Source organism: Schistocerca gregaria, chromosome 3 (assembly GCF_023897955.1).
Source record: "Schistocerca gregaria isolate iqSchGreg1 chromosome 3, iqSchGreg1.2, whole genome shotgun sequence".
Taxonomy (NCBI): domain Eukaryota; kingdom Metazoa; phylum Arthropoda; class Insecta; order Orthoptera; family Acrididae; genus Schistocerca; species Schistocerca gregaria.
In genome coordinates, this window is record NC_064922.1 from 635923343 (window position 1) to 635949559 (window position 26217).

Here is a 26217-nt window from a genome sequence, read left to right on the forward strand (position 1 = left end):
GGTGAGCCTTCGTGCGCCGAGTTTAGTACCTCCGCAAGTGAATGTAACAAAGTTCCCATGAGTAATTAATTAAATTGATCAACTAATTAAATCGAAAACTGCCTCGTCCACCTAGACCGGGAATCAATTTTCTACCAGTGCCACTCCCACCTGAACTCGGTATAAACAGTTAAAGTCCCTACCGACCACCACGGCCCCTTACCGACCCATGTTCGTCGGCTAACATGTACTCATGTGTACTGCCGTTTAATAGCGTGCACCAACCTACATTGAGGTATATCACATTTTCTCTATACAAGTAAGCCAAGTTTGCATTCTGATAGTCAGTTCGTGTTTCTGTCACACACCAGGAGCGCGAGACAGCCCACGTCACAGCCTGGACCTTTATACTCGCGTCGGACATACTCCTCTGTAAATCTAAAGTATGACCCGAATACTGTTGTTCAAACCATACGGCCTAGGACATGGCCAGAGCACACCCCCATTACCTAAGCTGAGAACATCGCTCGCCCCACCTGTAGCTAGCCGCTGAGACGGAGATATGCTGCAGTCACATCCCCCGCGCTCTCGTAGCAACTTGCCTCAGCAACTCGATCTAACAAAACCTCCAAGTACAAAAAATAATAACCAACTCGAACTCTCTCAAGTTCCATATCGTTCCACAAATACTTAACGAACATTATATTTAGGCATTGAGTATATGTATCACTCTCAAACAAAAAACACTCGCCCTGACGGACCTGGTGTCATGTTGCACAGTCGGCACACACGCACACATCTCCTAATTTCAGTGCACAATATAAAACTGCTCCTAAATAATGCAGTACACATAAAAGTAAACATCATCAGTACTCGTAATCTGCCGAAATAACGCGTAGCAGAATAACTCAACAGACCCGCGCATTGAAACTGTCCCACACTACGTCACACGTCCGACTACTGTCAGTTCACTCGAAGGTTTCTGTTCGGCCCCTCAAACAATTCGACAATGAGCTAAGTATCGGAAATACACTCTCTTGACCCTGTTAATCTGTAAATATCTCTACCGTCCTTACCACTTCCTCTGTACTCATCACATAACATAAACAATATTAACTTTACAGTGCAATATATACAATCGCTACACAATGTAAACCACATTAACTTTACAATACAGTATATACACATTTACACAAAACAGTACACATATGCAGTATAACTCACAGAAGAAATTTCCTATTCCAAACGCATCTATATACCCCAATGCTCTCCAATCCTAGGAAAGCACCGCCAACCTGCTCTTTCTCTCTACACACCCGACACTCAGAGCTAATCATCCCTCTGGCATCAGCCTTTAAATCGGCCGCGTTCCGGTAGTATACGTCAGACCCGCGTGTCGCCACTATCAGTGATTGCAGACCGAGCGCCGCCTCACGGCAGGTCGAGAGAGACTTCCTAGCACTCGCCCAGTTGTACAGCCGACATTGCTAGCGACGGTTCACTACCTACTTACGTTCTCATTTGCCGAGAAGATAGTTTAGCATAGCCTTCAGCTACGTCATTTTCTACGACCTAGCAAGGCGCCATTCTCAGTTACTTTTGACATTGTGAACTATGTAGCGTCAAGAGCGACGTTCATCATTAATAGATTAAAGTTAAGTATTCCACCAGCTACGTCCGTTGTTTCTAAATTCTAATTTCCTTGTCCTGTTCCAGACCTCACGCCAGCCTGCGTGAGCTAAATCGCGTGACTTTCAACCTCTTCTAGCAATACGGTGTTGGCTCTCCTGCCAACCACAAAATAAATCGTACCTAGTTACAGCTCTGTCTCAATCGATTATCCTGTACACACTCTGTTATCCTGCGTGTGGTGGATCCGCCCTCGGACTCAGCTCCGGATACATAGTACGCAACAGATCCACACTCGAAAGCTAACTCGGGTATTTTACACTGGGGATCTGCATTCGAATACAGCTTCCTGCCTTGAGCGAGGCGGATCCACCTTTCAAACACCACCCCGTTCGCGGCGTATTGTGGATTCGGATCTGAAGACCGCTCCCGATGTAACACGTGGCGGATCCACATTCAAACGTTAACTCAAGTCTAGCGCCGGTCCTTGGAGCCGTCCATGAAGCTGGCATGTACACAGACATACAGAAATCAGAGCAAGCGCTCTCCGAATGTGGAGGTGCCTGGAGGACAGAGAATCATTCACGTCTAAGCTTTCTCACCTCTGTGTTTAAGGATAACAAAGAGTGTACGGGATGATCGATTGAGACAGAGCTCTGTCTAGGTACGATCTAAACGTTGACTCATTTATTCTAGAGAAAGACATGTTGTTGAAGGTCGATTTTTTTCCATTGTTCTATCAGGATGTTTTAGTCACGTGACTTAGCCTGCGTTCTAGTCGTAAGCAGCTACAATACTTTACACATGATACATTGGATGATTTAATTAAAACTGTGTGCAACTACGTTGCGTATAAATATAAATCCGTTCTTGTTCTTCTTGACTGAATGCTATTAAATTAAGGCACTTTGAAATCTGTTACTATAGATGAATATGGTGTACTAAGCTCCAAATCTTGGTTACATCTCGAGAAATGTTGTGCACTTGGACGGGATAGGACTAAGGAAGCTCTATTCAGTCACGAGAGATGAAGCGTAGCTATATTCGTCTGCTCGGTTGAGGATTAACTGGATAGCGATGTTGCGGGGTAGGCTGGTCAATGCTGAGGTCAGGACGGTCTTTTAACGTAGGAGGGTGAGATTTCTCTGTGACCGCCATACGCAGAGAGATTGATCGAGTACTATGCGTGCGGTCTCATAAATATGTATAGCTTTGTCTGGTATACTTGGATCGTATTTATGTGTACGAGAATTAAGAGTGAATGGACATACTGAGCAGTCATCTATCAATGCTCGCAAAGATACTTGCAAAGTAGTCGAGGAATGGTTTGGTTATGATACTGAAATTCGGAAAGCATACTGTCACATGATTGGACAGTGTTGGAATTGCTGTTAGAATTTTCGCGATATCAGTATTGATGGATGATATAACAGTAGATATGTGGCGTCTTATCCATACCATCTGTCCATTTGCTACCACTTAATGACTGAGTGACAATGCTTGTATGAGTTGGGAAATAAATTTTGGTTGATGGACCTCGACTTCTGATTTTCCTAGCACCTAAAGCGGTGAACCTGTTCCTGTGTACCAAATGAACAATCACTAGGAATGGAAGGCAGAGTTATCAACTATTGGGTCATTGCGACATATGAGTTTAAATGTTGAGGTCGTCAATCACTTTTGGGGGGGGTAGTTTGGAAAGTCGCCACAACACCACCAGGCTCTTCTAGTTTCCTTGTGTTGTGACTGTCCTTTATTTAAAATCATTCACTGTTTTGCTATATACTGTAAGAATATGATTTACAAGGTGCAAGGTATAGTTTCCTGTGGGAGGCCATCCATCAGTCCGTCTTAATGTCTGTGCAGCCCAGGAATTCTAGCTAGTCAGAGGCCAATGGCAGGCTAAAGTAGTAGAGCTGTGCTTAATATCGACGAGTACGAGGTGAATTTTATAACATAATATTAAAAATATTTTTGGTCTTCTAATAAGCGAGTCTGAACATGTCTGTATAAAAGGGAGCAGGCTCAGATCAGAAGGACTGACGCGTTTCTACCAACAGGAAAAGGCTCTCTTATTAGCTGAAGTGTTCTGAGGGTGACTTGTGTCGACTGAGAGTGCACTGATGTAAAATGGACATTTTGTACGGTATAGGAAAATTAATTTTATCTTTAATACAAGGACGAAATGCGAGTCGGAATACTGTTATCATTGGTCTGTGTTTAAGTATATAATATTAAATGCCCTATCCTCATTGAGAGGGCTGTGTATATAGGTTACAGTATTTGCTTATTTGACTACATGTATGTGTAATTTAGTACGTATTATTGTTCACCGATTATGACTATCTACGGAAAAAGGAAGTATTGTGTTCTATCGAGCTGGGTTGTATGTGGGGGGTGTAAAAGCTTGTGCAAAATTATTATAACGGCGTGGGTGGCATATAAGTAGGACAAGTTCTGTGGAAGTGTGTGTTGAAGGACTGAGCGAATGGATGACGTGACTCATCTACGACAGTATGATTAGGACATGTAAATAAATGCTGGGTATCCTAAATTGAGGTCTTGTTTTATTTTTAATCATATATATGACTTCTGCTTAAAATTATGTTTGGCTATTTGTTCTAAATGCATATTAATATATGGTTAGAAAGGGAGAATGTTCTTTTTTATTATTAAGTGAGCTGTGGCAGGAGTGAATAGGCTTCTACACTCCTGGAAATTGAAATAAGAACACATGAATTCATTGTCCCAGGAAGGAGAAACTTTATTGACACATTCCTGAGGTCAGTTACATCACATGATCACACTGACAGAACCACAGGCACATAGACACAGGCAACAGAGCATGCACAATGTCGGCACTAGTACAGTGTATATCCACCTTTCGCAGCAATGCAGGCTGCTATTCTTCCGTGGAGACGATAGTAGAGATGCTGGATGTAGTCCTGTGGAACGGCTTGCCATGACATTTCCACCTGGCGCCTCAGTTGGACCAGCGTTCGTGCTGGACGTGCAGACCGCATGAGACGACGCTTCATCCAGTCCCAAACATGCTCAATGGGGGACAGTTCCGGAGATCTTGCTGGACAGGGTAGTTGACTTACACCTTCTAGAGCACGTTGGGTGGCACGGGATACATGCGGATGTGCATTGTCCTGTTGGAACAGCAAGTTCCCTTGCCGGTCTAGGAATGGTAGAACGATGGGTTCAATGACGGTTTGGATGCACCGTGCACTATTCAGTGTCCCCTCGACGATCACCAGAGGTGTACGGCCAGTGTAGGAGATCGCTCCCCACACCATGATGCCGGGTGTTGGCCCTGTGTGCCTCGGTCGTATGCAGTCCTGATTGTGGCGCTCACCTGCACGGCGCCAAACACGCATACGACCATCATTGGCACCAAGGCAGAAGCGACTCTCATCACTGAAGACGACACGTCTCCATTCGTCCCTCCATTCACCCCTGTCGCGACACCACTGGAGGCGGGCTGCACGACGTTGGGGCGTGAGCGGAAGACGGCCGAACGGTGTGCGGGACCGTAGCCCAGTTTCATGGAGACGGTTGCGAATGGTCCTCGCCGATACCCCAGGATCAACAGTGTCCCTAATTTGCTGGGAAGTGGCGGTGCGGTCCCCTATGGCACTGCGTAGGATCCTACGGTCTTGGCGTGCATCCGTGCGTCGCTGCTGTCCGGTCCCAGGTCGACGGGCACGTGCATCTTCCGCCGACCACTGGCGACAACATCGATGTCCTGTGGAGACATCACGCCCCACGTGTTGAGCAATTCGGCGGTACGTCCACCCGGCCTCCCGCATGCCCACTATACGCCCTCGCTCAAAGTCCGTCAACTGCACATACGGTTCAAGTCCACGTTGTCGCGCCATGCTACCAGTGTTAAAGACTGCGATGGAGCTCCGTATGCCACGGCAAACTGGCTGACACTGACGGAGGCGGTGCACAAATGCTGCGCAGCTAGCGCCATTCGACGGCCAACACCTCGGTTCCTGGTGTGTCCGCTGTGCCGTGCGTGTGATCATTGCTTGTACAGCCCTCTCGCAGTGTCCGTAGCAAGTATGGTGGGTCTGAGACACCGGTGTCAATGTGTTCTTTTTTCCGTTTCCAGGAGTGTATATAGAGAGTGAAACGTCCCCTTAGAAAAATTGTACAAGACTGTGCTTATGTGAAACGTCCTCTTTGAACAATTATACACGAATGTGCTTAAACTGACACATAATATCTTTAGCGCAACGCAGTCTGACTTCCAAAAATCCCTACGAAAGAATGGCCCTGACTAACATTAATCTATATGTTTCACAAATCACTTACCTCACAAAAATCTTCGTTACTCGAATTACTGCAAAACAGCGAGCGCCACTACTGCCAGCTAAATAAAAGATTCAAACTACTGAAGGCACTAACTACTGATAGGCATAGTTAGCAAATGAAAGATTTTAATAGAGAACAAACAATGTATTTACCTCACTAGTCATAATATATATAGCAGTTCATGACACCAATTCTTACAAATTTCAAAACTCCGCCATCTCTCTCCCCACGTCCACCAGTGCTGGCGGCTCACCTCCAACTGCCCAACGCTACGCGCTATTAACATCCAGCTGCCGCTGCCCAACACTACAATGGCAGACAATAATGCAAACTAAACACAGACTGCGCACAGCACAGCCAGTGATTTTTCATACCGAGCGCTAAGCGGCGTTACCAATAAGAAAACCTAAACAGCCTACTTCATAGCCCCCATGCTCCCCACAAAAAATTTTTACAAATTGTTTTGGGCAGTGGCCAATAATGATTTGATACAATTTTTCATAATTACTATAACAAAGATATCAAATGCACACACTTATTGATACAATGTTGGTCAAAAGCTAAAATTTTCTCACAGTCCATATAGACAGTCCTGATCATTCATCACAGTAAAATAGTAGTGTTTTTCTCAAAGACTGAGCAATAAAAGGAAATGCACACGGAAGTAGTGGATTTCCATGCAGTCTTGAAGAAGTAGGGTTGTCCTTCCAAAGAAAGACAGTGCTGACTCTTGACATGCAGACAGGTAATGGGCCACAACAGAGTCAGTCGACGTTGAAGACTATCGGTAGGTAGGTCATCACAGAGCAGACCCACTGTAGTCCTGATAGAGATTACGGTATGGGAGGGCCACCAGAGGTGCAGACCCATTGCAGTCCTTGTAGAAATAATGGTATCGGTGGGTCGTCAAAGGTGTTTGACTGTGCAGGTGCACAATCACCATTGAAGAGTCTTGCGGATAATATAGCAAGTCCATAACCACCACTTGTGCACGCCGAAAAATTGTTTTTGAAATGTCCTTAGAACCAGCAATGTTGTTATCCAGTCCCTTACTGAGTTATTAACACATGTGCAAACACTATCAGTCCCTACTTCTCACATATTGTCCATATACTATGACCAACAGAAACGTGTGCAGTGAAATGTAATTTACAAGTTACTTAATTTGATGAACTGGTGTCAATTACAATTTTATAATATAAGAATGCAATAACAAAGGTACAAAATACATCTTTAAAGAACATAACAATACAGATAACATTTGCAGTAGCACAGGCTTTACAAAAGAACTGAAATAGCAAATACATCAGTGTTACAAAAATATGACATAAGTACATACATAAAAGATCAGAATAACTTTTGAAACATCAACTTCACACATGAGCATTAAAACAGAACAGAATAAATAATTTCTAAACATATTTACAAAGAAAACGACATATTATTAATGCAAATTATATTTGAGGATAACAGTATTCCTCATCATAGTGAATGTAGCTGAATATTAGAAAATTCGACAACATAAGTCTTATCAGATGAACATATAAAGACAGGAAGAACATAAATACACAAGGGTACACAAACACATAGTGGGATAACACAAGGAAAGGACAGGGTTTGTTTTACTGCAGTATTTTGCAAACAAAACTTTCTTTACTTCTCGGAGATCTCCCTTCGTTCTTCATTATTTCCAAAAAGTCCTATCTATACCTGATTTCTGTACTTTTTTCATATAACTTCTCAATGCATTTCTTCCAATCCATCGCAAATCATTCTCTTATATAGGCTACCCCCTCTTAAGCTGACTTAAATCTACTGAGCTCAGATGCTTAACTAAGGGATGAGGCAATGCAGCAGCACAAAACAATTTACACAAACAGCAATGTTAAAAAATGGAAATTGGAAAAAAAAGGCAGCAATATCACAACTAATATAAGGCAATGCGCAGCAAACAAGAAAAATAAATCAGTAATAAAATTGGCTTAAACTAGTAATACAAAGTGACATTCAGTATCACTATGAATGGCAAACAGCTGCAGCAAATGCTATAACTTAAACCTAAACATGACAATGCTCAATCAGAAAATATGTTACACTAAAGACAACAATGCAGATAAGGACAATGTCTATTCACATCTTAATGTCTATGCAATTAAAGTGGTGCACCACAAAAATTTATTGTAAAAAAATATTACCATGTACTTCAAAAGACAATTCTGTATGCAATTTCTGTGAAGGGAAATGTCTTTTTGTGCTACTTCGTTTTTTTTAAGTACATCATAAAGTTATTATTTACTGGATCTGTAGGCATAAAATGTTTATATTAGTACATCCATAAAATTTATTTTAACCAATGCTTCAGTGCAGTTAGAAACTAGATATTAAACAAAATGAGTAAATAAATGCATAAACCAAGCTACATGACATTTCTCTCACCTAGCAGGAGAATAGCCATGAAATGTTTCTAGTCGTTTCATTAGGCATTTTAGTAAATATCATAAATTAAGAGCTTCACAGTGTAATCATATGTTTTCAAGTTTGGGCGTGTAGTATTTGCGATGCTTTCTACAAAGGAATCTCAATAGCGAGGATAATGACCTCTTTTTTTTTCTCCACCTGTGCCTCTGACAGGCACACACTAATGGCTTTCTTTTGTCAGGTGGTTGTCGCGCAGCTGGGTGCCCACGCCGCATTACATGCAGGTGGTCACTTAACTGTCTTATCGAAATATTTACGACATCAGTTTCCGCTACAGTGGCAGTCTCATATAAAAAAATTCACAGGTCAAGAATTTGCGTTACAAATATGTAGAAACAAAATCCTTTAAAGAGAATAGTGTCCAAATAATTTTCGCCAGCATAGTGATACATTCACTCATATACACACATTTCATAACTCTTAAAGTACGAATCTCGGTTTCCAACATCCTTTTTCACAAACCAGAGTTCCTAACCACTACTCATTATTTCTTACCTTATTACACATATATATATTCGTCGACACTTCTTCAATATTTCATCCTAACAGATACGTAGCATAACCAAGTAACTCATATAGCATTAGCTTAAACATACCTCAGCAGCATTATTCACATCGTCGTCGTAATAATAACATCATAACACCACCGTCAAATTCTCAAAATCTCCGTAGCTTCCTCCAATAATTTCAAAACCAAAAAAAAAATTCTCTGCTCATGTCAAAAGTGTCATCTGCTTCAAATGTACTTTAAAAATCGTGATCCCATACCAAATATGTCATTCAAAGCTCTCATAGTATCACAATGGTTTCCGAAAAAATATGAACAGTTCACAAAGTACAGACAAAATACAATTTCATAGCTGTTAAATCATCCAACTGTGTAATTGCGTAAACATGTGTCACTGATGATGTAGTAAAAAAAATGTTTATCTCTCAGTTAAATGACCAGATAGCTGTGTAATTTATGTGTTAGAGAAATATGGTACCAATCTGTAAAGTTGTATAAGCAAATACCATATTAGCTAGGGCTCCTTGTGCTTGTCAAACACATGGTACACAAAGTAGACGTGTACCCCCCTGAGGATTAATGTAATTATATCCTCAGGAGTTATAGATTACAGCAATGGAATGAAATGTATCACGGAAAACCTTTGTATCATTGTACTTCAAATATTTTTAAAAATAAATGTTTTCAGTACAAAATCAGTCATTCAAATACAGTGTACTGTAGCGCTAAACTGTGTGTCTTGTTGTAAGGTAATCTCTGTGGAAGTGGCGTAGTTATGATCCTCCTAAAGCTAAATTCTGCAGAAGTCAATGTACTTACCTCATGATAAACAAAAGTGAAATGCTTTGCGTATAGATACTTGTTATTACGCTTATTGCCATATTGAAGAACGTACTGTGCTGTAACGTATTGTTGTGCTACAAAAAAAAAAGTCTGTCTCATTGTAGCTATACCACAAACGTTACTACTAAAACATGTTTTACTTTCCAGAATAATTGAGAAAAACTGCGTCGTGATAAAATCGTATAGCTGTCACATAAACTAACCACTGTGTCATCTGGTATCTCATACGAAGTGCTTTAAACCCAGAATGAATTTTGAAGTAAACAAAAATGTTGTATTAAAATCTCATTAGCAGTACCGGTACATGTTCTTAGTATGTCAGCCTTATAGTCGTTACGTAATCGTGCAACTAACAAGCAAGAATGTACAAATATCAACACTGTGTCGTCTGGTCACTATAACAATGCATTCGTAATTTCTGTTTAAATAAGTTCTCTTGGTTTTTGATTGGATATTTAACTTCAAACATTGTTGCATGTTAACAGATTATAAGTCTGACCATGCATACTAGAAATGTGAAGTGAAATGTTTTATGGCAAAGACAAAGTTAAAAAGCAGATTATCATTCAATAAACGGTTTTATATGTGAAATGTGGTGTAAACCTTAACTCTTCCTAGTACGCAGACTGTCAACTGAAAAGCAATTATCATATGGTTACGTCGGTAAGGAACACTGGTATTTTGCTCAAGGTTAGCTTATGTTATTTTTCTCTGAGCCAGCCGGCGCACGCGGCTGCCTGCGGTGCGAGTCATTGTCTGTTTCTTTGTTGGCGCGCGTCGTTATTGGGATTAGGAGCCTAACTTCTACAAATTCACCTTGCCGCGAGGGCCCTGCTCTGTTTGATTCTTGCCAGTTCTGCTGCAATTCAGGTCTGTCGTTACGAACATATCGTCTGTCGTCATGTCGGTTGATTCCATAGTTTCTTTCTTGGCGGTCATGTGGTGGAGAATTTCTCTCTGAATCGTAACTGCGCGCTGGACCGTTGCGTCTAAAGTTATTCTGTCTCCCTTGATAGTAATTATTTTGGTTCCCATATTGTCTTTTTCTCTGATTGTCTCTGTGATAGTCACTACCGCGGAGAGGTGATCTTTCTCTGTAATTATTACTAACCTGCCAACGGTTGTCATATGGGTGGTGTCTGTTTTGGTCACGATTTGTATTGTGAGAATAGCCTTGTCGTGTCCAGTTATTATTTCTTTCATCGCGGAATTGCGACAGATGTGACCTGTAATTGTCGTGTTCCTGTTTTCGCGTTCCGCGATTGTCAGTGTCAATTTCTAATTCTTGTAAGAGTCCCTGAAAAGCTTCAATGCTGTCTTTGCAACGTCCTGCCAAAATAATATGTCGTAAATGTTCAGGCAATTTGATTAAGCAAATGTGGACGAGTTCTATGGGGCTGTATGGGTTTGAAACATATTTATTTTTATGTAACATGTCTTCAAAATATTTCACAAGACTTGAAAATTCAGATTGTTCTAAATGTTTCATCATCATGATGCCATGTTTTACTCGGTCTTGTGTGGCTTGGGACCAATATGCTGAGAGGAAGGCATGGTAAAATTCTCCTTCACTGTGGCAATCGTGAATGACCGATCGCATTCTTACAGCTGGTTCATTCTCTTAGCCACACATAAATTCTAATCTGTGCTCTAGTGACCAGTTGGGAGGAAAACAATGAGAGAATTGATGGAGCCACGCTTGTGGATGAATGTCGTTGCCAGAATTCTTAAATGTTTTGAATTTACGTGTAGTAATGAACAGCTTATAGTCAAAATCATCGTCTCGGCGGGTAGCATATCGGTCATTGTTACATCGTGTCGGCGGTTCCATCTGAGAATTCGGTGTACCTTGCCAATTTCTTTCATAATTTCCGAAGTGCCCTGTGTTATTATTTTGTGGCTGTTCCGTATTTCTATGTCCCTCTTCCCGTATTGGAGCGCGAGTGTCCTCTGAAATACGTAATTGTTGTATTACCTGTGTCAGCTGATCTTGTACTTCCCGGATTTCTCTTTGGTGTTGCGTACTAATTTGATTCAGACTTTGTTTGAGTTTCCTAATTTGTTTGCACTCCTCTGTGTCATTAAAGACTACCGGTTTTGTGTCATTCAAATTATCATCTACTTTCGTAGATAAATTATTTAGCTGATCCGAAAGCTCATCTACTTTCTCTGATAATGAACTAATGTCCTCCATGTGTCTTTCTGAACCAAGTTAGTCAGAGCCATTCTTTCGTAGGGATTTTTGGAAGTCAGATTGCGTTGCGCTAAAAATATTGTGTGTCAGTTTAAGCACAGTCGTGTATAAATTTTTCCAAGGGGACGTTTCATATGGCGACCCTGCCAGGATACCTCACTGGAATCTTCTGATTTTTTCTTGTAGTTTTTGTAATTAATGTAGATTTTTTTTATTGCTAGCGCGTAATCATAGAATTTCCTTTGTAGTTGCAGTCTTTCATTGTTGTACAGTAAAACAGTTGTGGCATGCATGTAGAGTAGCACCAAGTATTTCGCAGCTGCGCTTGCAATTAACTAGATATTATTTTCAGTGCTATGTTAATGTGTTCTCTTATTTTTGTTGTTCAAATTGTGTTTTTCTGTGTTGTGGTGTGAAAAATTGTGACCATAATGGCGTGTGAAAAACGTAATACTAGGCTCCAAAGTAAACTGAGAAATGACAGTGAAGATGAAAGCAGTGTGTTAGCGCCACCGAGTAATAAATCAACTAATGTTGAAAGTAGTAAATTGGTAATTGTACATAGGGAAATGGAGCGGGCTGCAAACAATGGTGTAGACAGTGAAATAAGTAGTGAACAGGGAGCTCTGGCAGTTGTGATAGGAGCTAAACACAGTTGAACTTGGAGCCATTTTTTAGGTAAACGAATTGTATGATCTTCCACCAAAATTCAAACTCCCTACCAAAAACGGTCATTTTTGTCTGTTCTCTAGACCTGGGACAGACCTTCCTTTACGTGTAAATTATAGCCAAGATCTCCAAGATGTTACATGACTGAGACTGGTATTCGAGAGTGGAAATATCATTTTGCGTATGTTTGTTTCTAGTTAGTCAGCGGTTTACAGCATGCTGCACTGAGATGAAGTTTGGCGTTTGTAGAGAATTAATTTGAAGTCTACATCTTGGGAATTATAATGAACTAGTGATCAGTAAGATGTAGCCTAGTGTATGATATTGAGAAGTAAAGCTAAGATCGTGTAATATTATGGAGCAAGTACATGTGTTCTTGCAGTATATGAGTCTGAGGTTGTGTGTAGAAAAGCGAATAGACAAGGAATGAGAGACAGTAAAGCGTTTTTGCCGAGGGGGGAAGATACTGAATTTATAAAAAGAGTTTTAAGGGTGACTTAGGTCTGCTGATGTCAGAGGGAAGATTAGCTCTGAGTGTTGGGTGTGTATAGAGAAGAGCAGGTTGACAGTGCTTTCCTAGGATTGGAGAGCATTTGGGTATATAGAAGCTGTAGGAATAGGAAATTTCTTTTCGCATTTTGAAGAGCTCTGCTGTATAAGAGCACTGTCTTGTGTAAATGTGTATATACTGTATTGTAAAGTTAATGTGGTTTACATTGTGTAGCTTTTGTATATATTACATTGTAAAGTTGATATTGTTTATGTTATGTGATGAGTAGAAAGGAATTGGTAAGGACGATAGAGATATTTACAGAGTAAAAGGGGACAAGAGAGTGTATTTCCGATACTTAGTTCATTGTCGAATGACAATGAATTGAGACTGCGATCGTAACTTTTAACTGTAAGCATAATGACATCAACGACTTCGGAATTCTAGATTGCGAATACCATTTTTTGGTCTGTTAGTTTCTAGTTACTGAGTGGTTTACCGGATGCTGTACTTCGAAAAATTTGGTGTGTTCTTGTAGTCTATGAGTATGGAGATGTTTGTATAAAAAAGCGGGAAGGCAAGGAAGAAGAGAAAGTAATGCATTTGTGTTGAGGGGAGGCGATTGCCGGAATTGTGGAACAATTCTGAGAGGGACTTCTGTCCGTTGATGTGTAATGACTGATTACCGCTGACTGTCACGTGTGTAGAAAGAAAGAGCAGGTTCACAGCGCTTCCTTATGAATGGAGAGCATTGGGACATATAGTCGATATTGTAAAATTTCTGTGGCTTAAATTGTGTAGGGTTTGTATGTAATTAATTGTTTAGATAATATTGCTTATGTTACGGGATGAGTAGGGAGGATGACCGTGTGTGTGTGTGTGTGTGTGTGTGTGTGTGTGTGTGTGTGTGTGTGTAGATTGAGGGGATGTGGAGATAATTTTGCGATCTCTGTAAACGTAAGCACAGAGAGCCTCAGAAGGGAAAGCAGTATGGCACTTGAAACTTCCTGGCACATTAAAATTGTGTGCCGGACCGAGACTCGAACTCGGGAACTTTGCCTTTCGCGGGCAAGTGCTCTATCAACTGAGCTACCCAAGCACGACTCACGCCCCGTCCTCACAGCTTTATTTCTGCCAGTACCTCAGCATGTTGAGAGCTGGAAGGGCAGGAGGTTAGGAGCGCATTCAGTATTATTATCGTGAACAAGATCTGTTATGGTAAGAATCTGAATTTGCAAATAAGCTGAGAAAACACGAAAGCGAGCGTTAACTTTTTCTGGGGGGCAATATAGAATTTCGAAGAGGTTGACTAGGTTCTTTTTTTCTGATGATGTTTACTGTTATGTTACTGCATTATTTAGGAGCAGTTTGATATTGTGCTCTGAAATTAGGAGCTGTTTTCGTGTCTGCCGGCTGTGCAACATGACACCAGATCCGTCAGGGCGAGTGTCTTTTGTTTGAGAGTGATACAGATACTCGATGTTTCAATAAAATATACGTTAAGTATTTGTGTAACGATATATAATATGAGAGAGTTCGAGTTGTTTATTATTTTTTGTACTTGGAGGTTTTGTTAGATCGAATTGCTGAGGCAAGTAGCCACGGGAACGCGAGGAAAGTGATTGCAGCATATCTCCGTCTCAGCGGTTAACTACAGGTGGGGCGAGCGATGTTCTCAGCTTAGGTAATGGGGGTGTGCTCTGGCCATGACCTAAACTGTGTGGATTGAACCACAAAATTTGGGTCTTAGTTTAGCTAGAATATTTAGAGGAGTATGCCCGACGCGAGTATAAAGGTCCAGACTGTGACGTGGGCGGTCTTGCGCTCCTGGTGTGAGAGAGAGGCAAAGCCGATGATTTTGAATCATCAGAGGGGACTTAAGTTAGTGACTTCGTTTGCCACAATTTTCTTGTGTTGGTAGCGAAAACGAACTGACCATCAGAATGCAAAATTGGCTTACTTGGGTAGAGAAAATGTGATATACCTCAATGTAGGTTGGTGCCCGTTAGTAAACGGCAGTACACATTAGTACATGTTAGCCGACGAACATGAGTCGGTAAGGGGCCGTGGTGGTCGGCAGGGACTTTAACTATTCATTCCGAGTTCAGGTGGGAGTGGCACTGGTAGAAAATTAATCCCCGGTCTAGGTGGACGTGGCAGTTTTCCCATTAATTATTTGATCAATTTAATTAAGTAGTCTTGGAAACTTTGTTACATTCACTTGCGGAGGTACTAAGCTCGGCGCGCGAAGCCTCACGTGTACGGGCGTGTGTTTTCGTGACGATCTTCGATTTGGTATGTGCACAGTGTGGATTGTATAATGAGAGTCGGTTGATCAATTAAATTAGCAAGGGCCGTCATGGCAAGCACATGTGCTGGACCACCTCTTGTGACGTCATGGCGGATTCCACTCTCGAGCAAACTATGGCGCCAAACGTTCGGCAGGGCATTCTTTGTCAACCAGGTGCTGGACCAACCGACCAACCGTTATGAAGTCTGCATCGGCAGTTTCCAACTTGTCCAGCGAACAGCTTTGGTGCCAACTGGTCGGTGGGCAGACTCCACTGTCCACGAAGACATGTTTACATCGCTGGACCAACGTGGGCCTGCGAAGCGCGTCGGCGGCAGTTGGGTGTGACGTGAGCGGTCGCTGGACCGGCAGCGGGCACTGACGCATGCGTCTACCGTCACGTGAGGCGACAGCTCACTTGACGGTGGCGCGCGGTCCGTTGCGTGTCGGCGGCGACCATATGAACTAATTCAGCTGGACTGGGGACCTCGTGGCGGCTGGACTGCGATCTCTAGAATGTGGACTAACTCTGTTGGAGAACAAGTGATGACGGTACTGTTTGGAATATTGACTTCAGTCCCTTCCCCCCTGCAAAATGAAAGGATGTGACTTGGGTTAGTATAAGTGCACTTTATTATTTGGCGCGATTCTGATAGATTACAAGTGAAAAAAGATAAGTGACGGAGAAAATTCGTACATGTGATCGATTATGGTGTTGGGATTTGAACGTGATAGATTTTTGTTATGTATGTAAGGAAAGTGGCTTTCTCGCCGAGAAAATCGGACATCTTGAGTAAATAATAAATGATAATGACAAATATTAGAACAGTTTTGGAGTCATTATCGTGTTCGAATTTGAATTTGGCGAAATTTTCTAGAGAATGTACACCTATAATAATACATAACAATTACAATAAATGATAATAAATGATAATGAATGATAATAAATGACCATGAAAGGTAATGAATGTTAATAAATGATAATGAATATCAATAAAGATAAGTAAGGTTTTGCAGCCATTATCGTGCTGGAATTTGAATTTGGAAGGAATTTTCTAGTGGAGGCTGGCATTATCCTGTTGGAATTCACACTTACCGCCATTTTTTTCTTCTGGAGGCTTAGGTTAGTGGACATAGCACAATTGGCCTATTTTCCAGCCAAAATTCGCCATCTAGGACGACGTCATTTCCACCATCTTGAATAAATTTGGCAACAATGCAGCGTGTCGTTTTACGAACCTTGTCCCACTACTGATATCGACATTGCTTCACTAGAGTGGCCATTATGTTCTCCAGACATGAACCCTATCGATCATGCCTGGGATACATATAAAAGGCGGTCTATGGACGACGTGACCCACCAACCACTATGAGCGATCTACTCCGAACTGCCGTTGAGGAGTGGGACAATCTTGAACAACAGTGCCTTCATGAGCTTGTGGATACTATGCCACAACGAACACAGGTATGCATAATTGCAAGAGGAAGTGGAACTGTGTATTAGAGGTACCAGTGTGTAGAGCAATATGAAGCATCACCTCTGAAGGAGTCGCTGTATGGTAGTACAACATGCAAACTGAGATTTTCATGAGCAATGAAACGGACGGAAAAGATGTTTTGTTGATCTCAATTCTAATTTTATGTACACGTTCTTTAATTCTCGGAACCGAATTGATGCAAAACTCTTTTGGTATGTGTAAAAAAATTCTTTTCAGTTCATGCCACTATGAGACCAAACAACAAAAGTATATGCTGCATATTTAAAAATAAGAGCATAAAAAAAAATTCAAAACCGACTGCTGCAAGGCAGGTTCCTCGAAATCTTTCTGAAGCTAACTGGCAACAACTTGTGACAATGGGCTTCATCTACATGCTCCAAGTACCGGTCATTTAATAAATAAAGTGTAGAGGCAAACATATTTTGAAATAAGTTCGATAATGCAATATCATACCTAACCTCAATCAACCGTAACGAATTAAATACAGTTACTCGGGTTAAGACTGAGACCAAATCAAAACCTACTGGAATACCAGTCATTCAAATGTATTAGCTGCGATGGACGTAGGAAATTCGCCAAGTTCTTAACGTGATGCTCACCCATCGTACATAGCTTAACAGAGCAGCTACTTCGTCGTGGACCTTAAGCTATACTGGGTGTTACAAAAAGGGTGCCAAACTTTCAGGAAACATTCCTCACACACAAAGAAAAAAAAATGTTATGTAGACATGTGTCCGGAAACGCTTACTTTCCATGTTAGAGCTCATTTTATTACTTTTCTTCAAATCACATTAATCACGGAATGGAAACATACAGCAACCGAAAGTACCAGCGTGACTTCACTTTGTAACAGGAAATGTTCAAAATGTCCTCCGTTAGCGTGGATACATGCATCCACTCTCCGTCGGATGGAATCCCTGATGTGGTGATGCAGCCCTGGAGAATGGCGTATTGTATCACAGCCGTCCACAATACGAGCACGAAGAGTCTCTACATTTGGTACCGGGGTTACGTAGACAAGAGCTTTCAAATGCAGCCATAAATGAAAGTCAAGAGATCTGAGGTCAGGAGAGCGTGGAGGCTACGGAATTGGTCTGCCTCTTCCAATCCATCAGCCACCGAATCTGTTGTTGAGAAGCATACGAACACTTCGACTGAAATGTGCAGGAGCTCCATCGTGCATGGACCACATGTTGTGTCGTACTTGTAAAGGCACATGTTCTAGCAGCGCAGGTAGAGTATACCGTATGAAATCATGATAACGCGCTCCACTGAGCGTAGGTGGAATAACATGGGGCCCAGTCAAGACATCACCAACAATGCCGCCCAAACTTTCACAGAAAATCTGTGTTAATGACGTGAATGCACAGTTGCCTGAGGATTCTCGTCAGCACATACATGTTGATTGTGAAAATTTACAATTTTATCACGTTGGAATGAAGCCTCATCCGTAAAGAGAACATTTGCACTGAAATGAGGATTGACACATTGTTGGATGGACCATTCGCAGAAGTGTACCCGTGGCAGCCAATCAGCTGCTGATAGTGCCAGCACACGCTGTACATGATACGGAAACAACTGGTTCTCCCGTAGCACTCTCCATACAGTGACGTGGTCAACGTTACCTTGTACAGCAGCAACTTCTCTGACGTTGACATTAGGGTTATCGTCAACTGCACGAATTGCGTCGTCCCTTGTAGGTGTCCTCGTCGTTCTAGGTATTCTCCAGTCGCGACTCGTAGGCTGGAATGTTCCGTGCTCCCTAAGACGCCGATCAGTTGCTTTGAACGTCTTCCTGTCGGTACACCTTCGTCCTGGAAATCTGTCTCGATACAAACGTACCACGCCACGGCTGTTTCCCCGTGCTAATCCATACATCAAATGGGCATCTGCCAACTCCGCCTTTGTAAACATTGCACTGACTGCAAAACCACGTTAGTGATGAACACTAACCTGCTTGATGCTAGTACTGTAGAGCAATGAGTCGCATGTCAACACAAGCACTGAAGTCAACATTACCTTCCTTCATTTGGGCCAAATGGTGGTGAACCGAGGAAGTACAGTACATATTGACGAAACTAAAATGAGCTCTGTCATAGAAATTCAGCGTTTCCAAAAAACATCTTTTCTTTATTTGTGTGTGAGGAAGGTTTCCTGAAAGTTTGGCCGTACCTTTCTGTAACACCCTGTATAACCTATGGGGCAGCTGCACAATAATAATTAAGGGAGGTTATAATCTTCTTCGATAAGAAATTTTTCTTGTGGAGGCTGTCAGACTTCCTCTCACCATTTGTTGCGGACTCAGCACCAATCCTGCAATATTGTGAATCAGTCAGTAAACTCTGCTTCTTTTGAACGTAATGTTTCTTTCCAAATAAATAAATAAAATAAAAAAGGTAGCATTGCATCTGTCTGCTAGTAACATAACAATTTAACATCAACTGTAGGTGAACGTACGGCAGCCCCCTGAAATCTTGTGATGTTACTCTTCAGTGGACGTGCTCTATTTGGATTGGGTTGTATAGGATTGGACTGGATTGTTTGTGTGAAGAGACCAAACAGCGAGGTCATCGGTCTCATTGGATTAGGGAAGGCCGAGGAAGGAAGTCGACTGTGCCCTTTCAAAGGAACCATCCCGGCATTTGGCTGCAGTGATTTAGGAAAATCACAGAAATCAGAATGGCCGGACGCGGATCTGAACCATCTTCTTTCCGAATGCAAGTCCAGTGTGCTGACCACCGCCGTGCCTCAGTCAACACACTACTCACACACGACGTACCTCTGGCCTAGCCTCTCTACAACATCAGTAGATGGTTTCAAAATAGCCTGTACTACAAAACTGATGAAATCAGTCAGCAGCAAACGCTTGCCGGGCGATGCAGAATTCTAACCTTTCTCGAGCACGGATAACGATGCGTCGTGAAAAGTTTTCCCCGTGACATTTATCACAGATCTCCGCCAAATATTATTAGACTCCGAGCCACGGAAACGTAGAAACTTCGACACCAGCCGGCCATCACAGAATGAAATTTCCAGCGACCATGAATCACCGTCCAGCTCATCCCAAGAACACGCCAAATTTTTGAAGCAATTGTTTAATGAAGCAAAAATAATTCCTCGCAAACAACATCCAACTATGGACGAGTGTATTGATTCTTTCACCATGAAGAGTTAGACCAGAGCGTTGCTTGATGCTGTTGGCGGCAGTAGAGTTAATAAGATGCACAAGGCTGGAACAATATTTTGAACAGGACATCTCAGCAAAAACGGCAACGCACATTCCAATCTTACTGCACTGCTGTCTAGTGCATCCCATCTCCGCAAACAACGTTACACTTCGTCATCATAAAGGTAAACAATGTGAGACATGAGTTTCTTCCGGCGTACACACTGTTGAAAGAATTCACAGAATGCAGTCGGGTGACATCATCGCCAACCGCCAGCGGCTTAAATGACTTTTTAGGTCTTCTGGATTCAATCAAACTGAATGTTTGTTTCACGATGGCTGTGCAAGAGCATAACTGTCTTCTTTTCCTTGATGTATTGGTCAGACGGGAAGGTGGACGGTACGGTGGGACTTGTCGTTTGTAGGAAGCTCACTAACACTTTACTTGTATCTGCAGGCAGACAGTTGTCACCATCCTGCTGAAGGTGGTGGGGTACCTGGTACCTTGGTCACATGGCCTTTGATATCTCCGGCCCTCAGAGTTTGCAAGCTGACTTAGCCCATCTCGAAGCTATACAGCACAATAATGGTTATTGTGAAGGACAGGTCAGACGTGCGTTGCGTTTCGACCAACTTTGCACTGGATGAGTGATGCCAATACTGAGGTGTTACCATAGTCTATTGCCTTTTGCCATACGCAGGGAGAATTTCGAAAAGGATTGGTAGTGCACTAGTCATCTTATGGATTACAGCAACATGGAGATTCTTGCATGAGCATCCAGTACTTAAGGGAGCTGTTGAAACTTAATTAGCAATTAATATCATAAATGGAGACGATGGTTTTTGTTTAATTTCTGATTGAAACCGGCTCTCTCCCTTGATGAGACTCAGAAGGACAGAGTTTATACTACCTCATACCATGCTTAGTTGATTACTAATTTAGCTATCGATTACATCTGACGTCAGTCATCTTTGCTTTGAGGTGCTACTGTGAGTTAACTAGCACTTCGCTCTGATTTAAGCATATTGCCTAAAAACACAGCCCTCCAGGAATTGTTAAACGAATCCTGACGTCCACGACCGTGTGTCACAAAGAGTGCAGATACGCCACGAGATGGGGGAAATTCACAGGCCTCTATTGTGCTGAATGAGGCCACACTGATCAGACCTAAGCGCTGTAGTGTTTGAGCCAGACAGACGAAAACCTACGTCTTAGGGAAACCCTGTAAGAGATGTTTGTGCCCAGGGAGGTATAACAGTGTAAAATATGGCGTACGTAAGATCAGCCACAATGAGACACATGTTAGAAAATTATTTAATTCTGTAGTAGTTAAGACAATTAAGCCACAGTTATTTTAATCTATCAGCCTTCTTAAATTTTCATGGTGATCCCAATAATACATGAATATTAATCATATCTATAATAGTTTAGGGTATGCTGTTAAAGTGAAATTCACGTGTTTTCTAACAAAGACCTGAATGCTAAAATTTGAACGCTCTGGTCTATCTAACGATCGACATTTCATATAAAAGCGCATTATTAAAATGGCAAACGTTGTAATTTTATTTGTGTACAAGATAGAGTAAATTGAAGCTATCAGTATTTTCCGTTAAGCATCAGATCATTACTTCATCGACACAAAACACACTGACCGATGTCAGCATGTCACGTTATTGAACCATTACGTAACAGAATATTTGTTGTAAAGTTTAGAGCATAACAGTTCCTTTCGTTCTTTAGCCTTTTTTTATATCAGAAAGAACATTGGTGAAGGGTACTGGCTATGACATTCAATGTTAAGAAGGAAATTGTATTGGTTTAATGTAAAATAAATTAACTTTTATTATGTAAAGGGTATTATTGTGGTTTCATTTACAATGCGAAAGTAGTCAAGCTTTGATCATGTGTATATGTAAAAATGTAAACCAATGTAGAATAAACTGTGGCCAATCAGTCTGACGTCTTCAGGGAAGGGAACTGCGCTAGTCACTTGAGTGACCATCTTCAGCATGCGGGAGACGCGGCAGGAGACGGCAAAAGGGACAGTGCTGGTGCAGACGCGAAAGTGGAGACACCAAAGGGTGCAGTTCGTATTGAGACGCGAAAGCGGACAGACGGTGTTTATGAAGTGAAACGAATTGGAAAATTCTGGATACATCCCCTAGGCTGTGGCTAAGCCATGTCTCCGCAATATCCCTTCTTTCAGAAGTGCTAGTTCTGCAAGGTTTGCAGGAGAGCTTCTGTAAAGTTTGGAAGGTAGGAGACGAGCTACTGGCAGAAGTGAAGCTGTGAGGACGGGGCGTGAGTCGTGCTTGGGTAGCTCAGTGGTAGATCACTTGCCCGCGAAAGGCATAGGCCCCGAGTTCGATTCTCGGTCCGACACACAGTTTTAATCTGCCAGAAAGTTTCAAGAATGATGCTGTTTGTTACGCAGTCAACGATCCACTCGCGTAAGAGGGCGAGATAGTATGTCTCCCCTTCCTGGTTAGACAGAGGCCCATTAGATAAGTGTAAGCCCTCATGACAACGAGAAAACCCTCGTGTTTCTGTTTCAGTATGAAGTAGTCACTAAACTGTGTGCTAGCTCTGAATTCATAACGGTTGAGCAGGCAGTGTCCAACTCGGCATATGTGAAACCCAGACCCACGGCTATGCAGACTTCAGCATGTAGATGACCAGAATCTCCAAGTGCCACAGTAAATGCAACAGTCCCAAGACTCGCTTTGATATGTCCAGCCTGGAATCCACCTTAAGTAAATCTCACTTTTGTAACTCAAAAAATTCCGCTTTAAACCCAGTTACATCATCACAGAAAAGGTCGAGAGTGGTTGTTCCCTTTTCTAAAATATTTGTAAAAGCCTTACAGCCTGAACCCTGAGTTCAAGTTTGCCGTAGTTTTACTTGGATGTGCTATATCTATTAATAACGACAAAAATCTCCTGTAAATATTGTTTAATCTGCATTGTAATCATTAGTGTGGTCATAGAATACTGATAGTAATGTTCTTTCCGCTCTGGACTTGGCTAAGCTTCAGAGAATACTAAACGAAAGAAACTAACACAAGCAAATTTCTTCAATTCCACTCAGCAGTTACATAAAAGACTACTTACTCTGCAGTACGTTGGAGGTAAAATAATTTCATTTTCACTTGACAGAAAGTGGCGAACAGCTAAACACAAATAAAATGGTAGATGTTAAACGGAAATTATGGGCACAGCACTTTCCACTTTTTTAAATCAAGGATAAATCTGTTGCCTAACTCTGGTACAATTGTGAGGCATCAGTGTTTAAGTGGATACAAAAATACGACTTTCTAATACATTTTTCAAATACTTTTTTTAATTGGCAATGGTGGGTTGTGGCTGGCGTCTTGTAGTTGATTCCGACGTGCTTTCGCAACTTCCGCCTCTGCCATACAGGTACTATCTTCCCAGGAACACTCAGCTGGATGGCGCCTCGGAAGGTTTATGTTTGTAGCAGGACGTTTGTCACTTATACTTGAAATTAATACTTTACAGGAGAAAAAGAAACGTTTGTAACTGGACTGATACAACAGCTGATAAGTTACATAGCAACATTTCTCCCAGACAAACTAAGAGAGTAGTATAGTGTTACCAGTTAGTCTACTGAGTAAAACCTGCATCCCACTTTTGGCTTAGCAACAAGACGGATCAGATTTGAAGTTGTGGAATGAACACCTATAGGACACGTTGTCCACTGCAACAATTCTATGTGAAGCAATGGAGCAGTATTCCTCTTATTTTTCAGGCATTTCATTTTACACGCGAAACTTGCCAGGGAATCCACTGCCTTTTGTATATTAAGTCGTGAAACACGCATAATGCTAAAGCCTGTCCACTTTTATGGTTGCCCTTGTAACCATCGTCGATTGGTGGGAGGATTTAACAGCAGTTAAATGCATGCTTCTAACATGGAAAGCTGTTATGAATAAATGAGTTGGTGAGAACTGAGTACTAATAGTTTCGTTGTAGCTATTTTCCAAAATACAGTAACTGTGTTGCAGGAATATTGAATCTATTCGCATTTAAGTAGCATGACTAATTGCAGTGAATATCATATACCATGTCTTTACATATCCCATCAAAAATGGTAGTACCGCTGCTTAGGCTACTGCACTTTAAATGCTATTAAATTAATTCCCTGGCGCACAAGAATAAAGAGAAGAGATGTTTTGGAGGAGAACTTTGCAATGGCCACACAAGGTGACACGAGGAGAAGATGAAATGAAGGAAAATTTTTACCTCGTTTCTGTTGATGGTGCCTTATTTAGTTTTCAATTCAATAGTCATTACATACCATAATATCATGCACACATAGCAAATAACAATAAATTAACCCACTTTCATATGGTTTATTAAGATCGTGAATATATTTAAATCCTATCAGCGCTGTCGTTTTGTGCTCTTTTAAAACTGGCGAAGAATTTATGAATCTATTGAAAATAAGGTGTGAGACTGGGTAAAGAAAGAGCTACTGTGAAGTGGAGAGTATTTCTTTATAAACTAGATGTTCCCACTGATTTATTCTGTCATGCGTTGGGCGGAAAGCGACTTCGTTTGGATAACAGTTTTTAACTAAATTAGGTTGGCACCATTGCTTGTCTTTCCATTAGTTACTAACAAAAGCTGATGGATGCGACTGTAACCTAACGGGTATTGGCTGGGACGTTTATAAATTCACCTGATCCCGTAGAGACAAGCAGTCTTGTGAAGTACTTTCGAATAGATTTACGAAAACTGCTTGAGTTGTTAGTTCCTTAGCACGCACCAAGTGTATACGTTTTGGAACTTGTAACTACAAACGGGTCTGAGCCTGCCGACAATGCCACTGTAGGTCCGGGGGTTAGTGATCATGATATGATCGTAGCGACGATGGTTACTACAGTCAATAAATGCATGAAGAAGGCGAAGATAGTTCTATGCTAGAAAGAGCAGATACGCAGTTGTTAGTATGCCATGGATATTTAATTGGAATACCATGAACGTAGAGGGAAAAGCTGATTGTAAATCACTGTCTTGGGAATATGAACGTAGTAAGTGAATTAAGCACGGACTTGACCGAAGAGTATATGATTAACAAAACTCCGGAAACTCTGAGGACGCAGACACTGTTCCACTAACGGTTATAAAGGGAAAGAGCAAATAAAGACGGAATAAATTTACTAGAAAAACTGGTATCTGTTAAAAGATCGATTCCCAAAGCATACAATAGGCGACACCGTCATAAATTAGCAGAAGATCTTGCCGAGAAACCGGGAGAATATAGATCTTACATATAATCGCTAATAGTGTCGAAAACCTCTATTTAGTCACATCTTGAGCTGTATGGTGCAACAATAAGAGACAAAAAAAGAAAAACTGAATTTCTTAATTTCGCGTTTAAGAAATCATTTACACACGATGTTCGTACAAGCATAACATCGTTTGACCCGTCGCACATACTCCAGCATACAGGCTATAGTAACAGGCATCCCTGGCGTAGTGAAGCAACTGCAAGTTTTGAAAACAAGCAAGTGACAATGTCCTGATGGAGTCCCAGTTCAGTTAAGAGAGTTCTCCTCAGTTTTGACCTCTTACTTAGCTTGCAATTATCACAAGTATATCGCCCAGGCGCAAAGTCCGAAGTGTGTGGTAAGAGCACAGGCGACTGCTGTATGTAAAAATGCTAAAAGAATGGATCCTCTAAATTACGCACCACTGCCATTAACATCGCTTTCCTGCAAGATTTTTGAACGTCTTGTACAGGATGGCAGGGGGCTATGTGGTGAGGATCCTCTTCAGAGTGGTCTTTTGAAATTGTGAGACAATTAATTCGAAAAAAAGAACCCTGTAGAGTTTATTGATGAAAATGGTGTGTACATTTGAGGCACGCAGGGAAGCAACCATCAGCTCTGAGAGGTAGCCACGACGATGAAATTCGCGAGGACGGGAAGGGAGAGTAGAAGTATGAGCTGGTCAGGCGCCGGCATGCAAGACAACGTCCGGGGCACCCTCCGATCCTCTCTCGCACCCCCATTGGCCACGCATGGTGCACAAGATCCATTCAAGGCGTTCCTTGTTCTGCAATCCTTATAGTTTGAACAATAACAGACCAGCAGCAAGTGCTGAAAACGTGAATAGGCTAT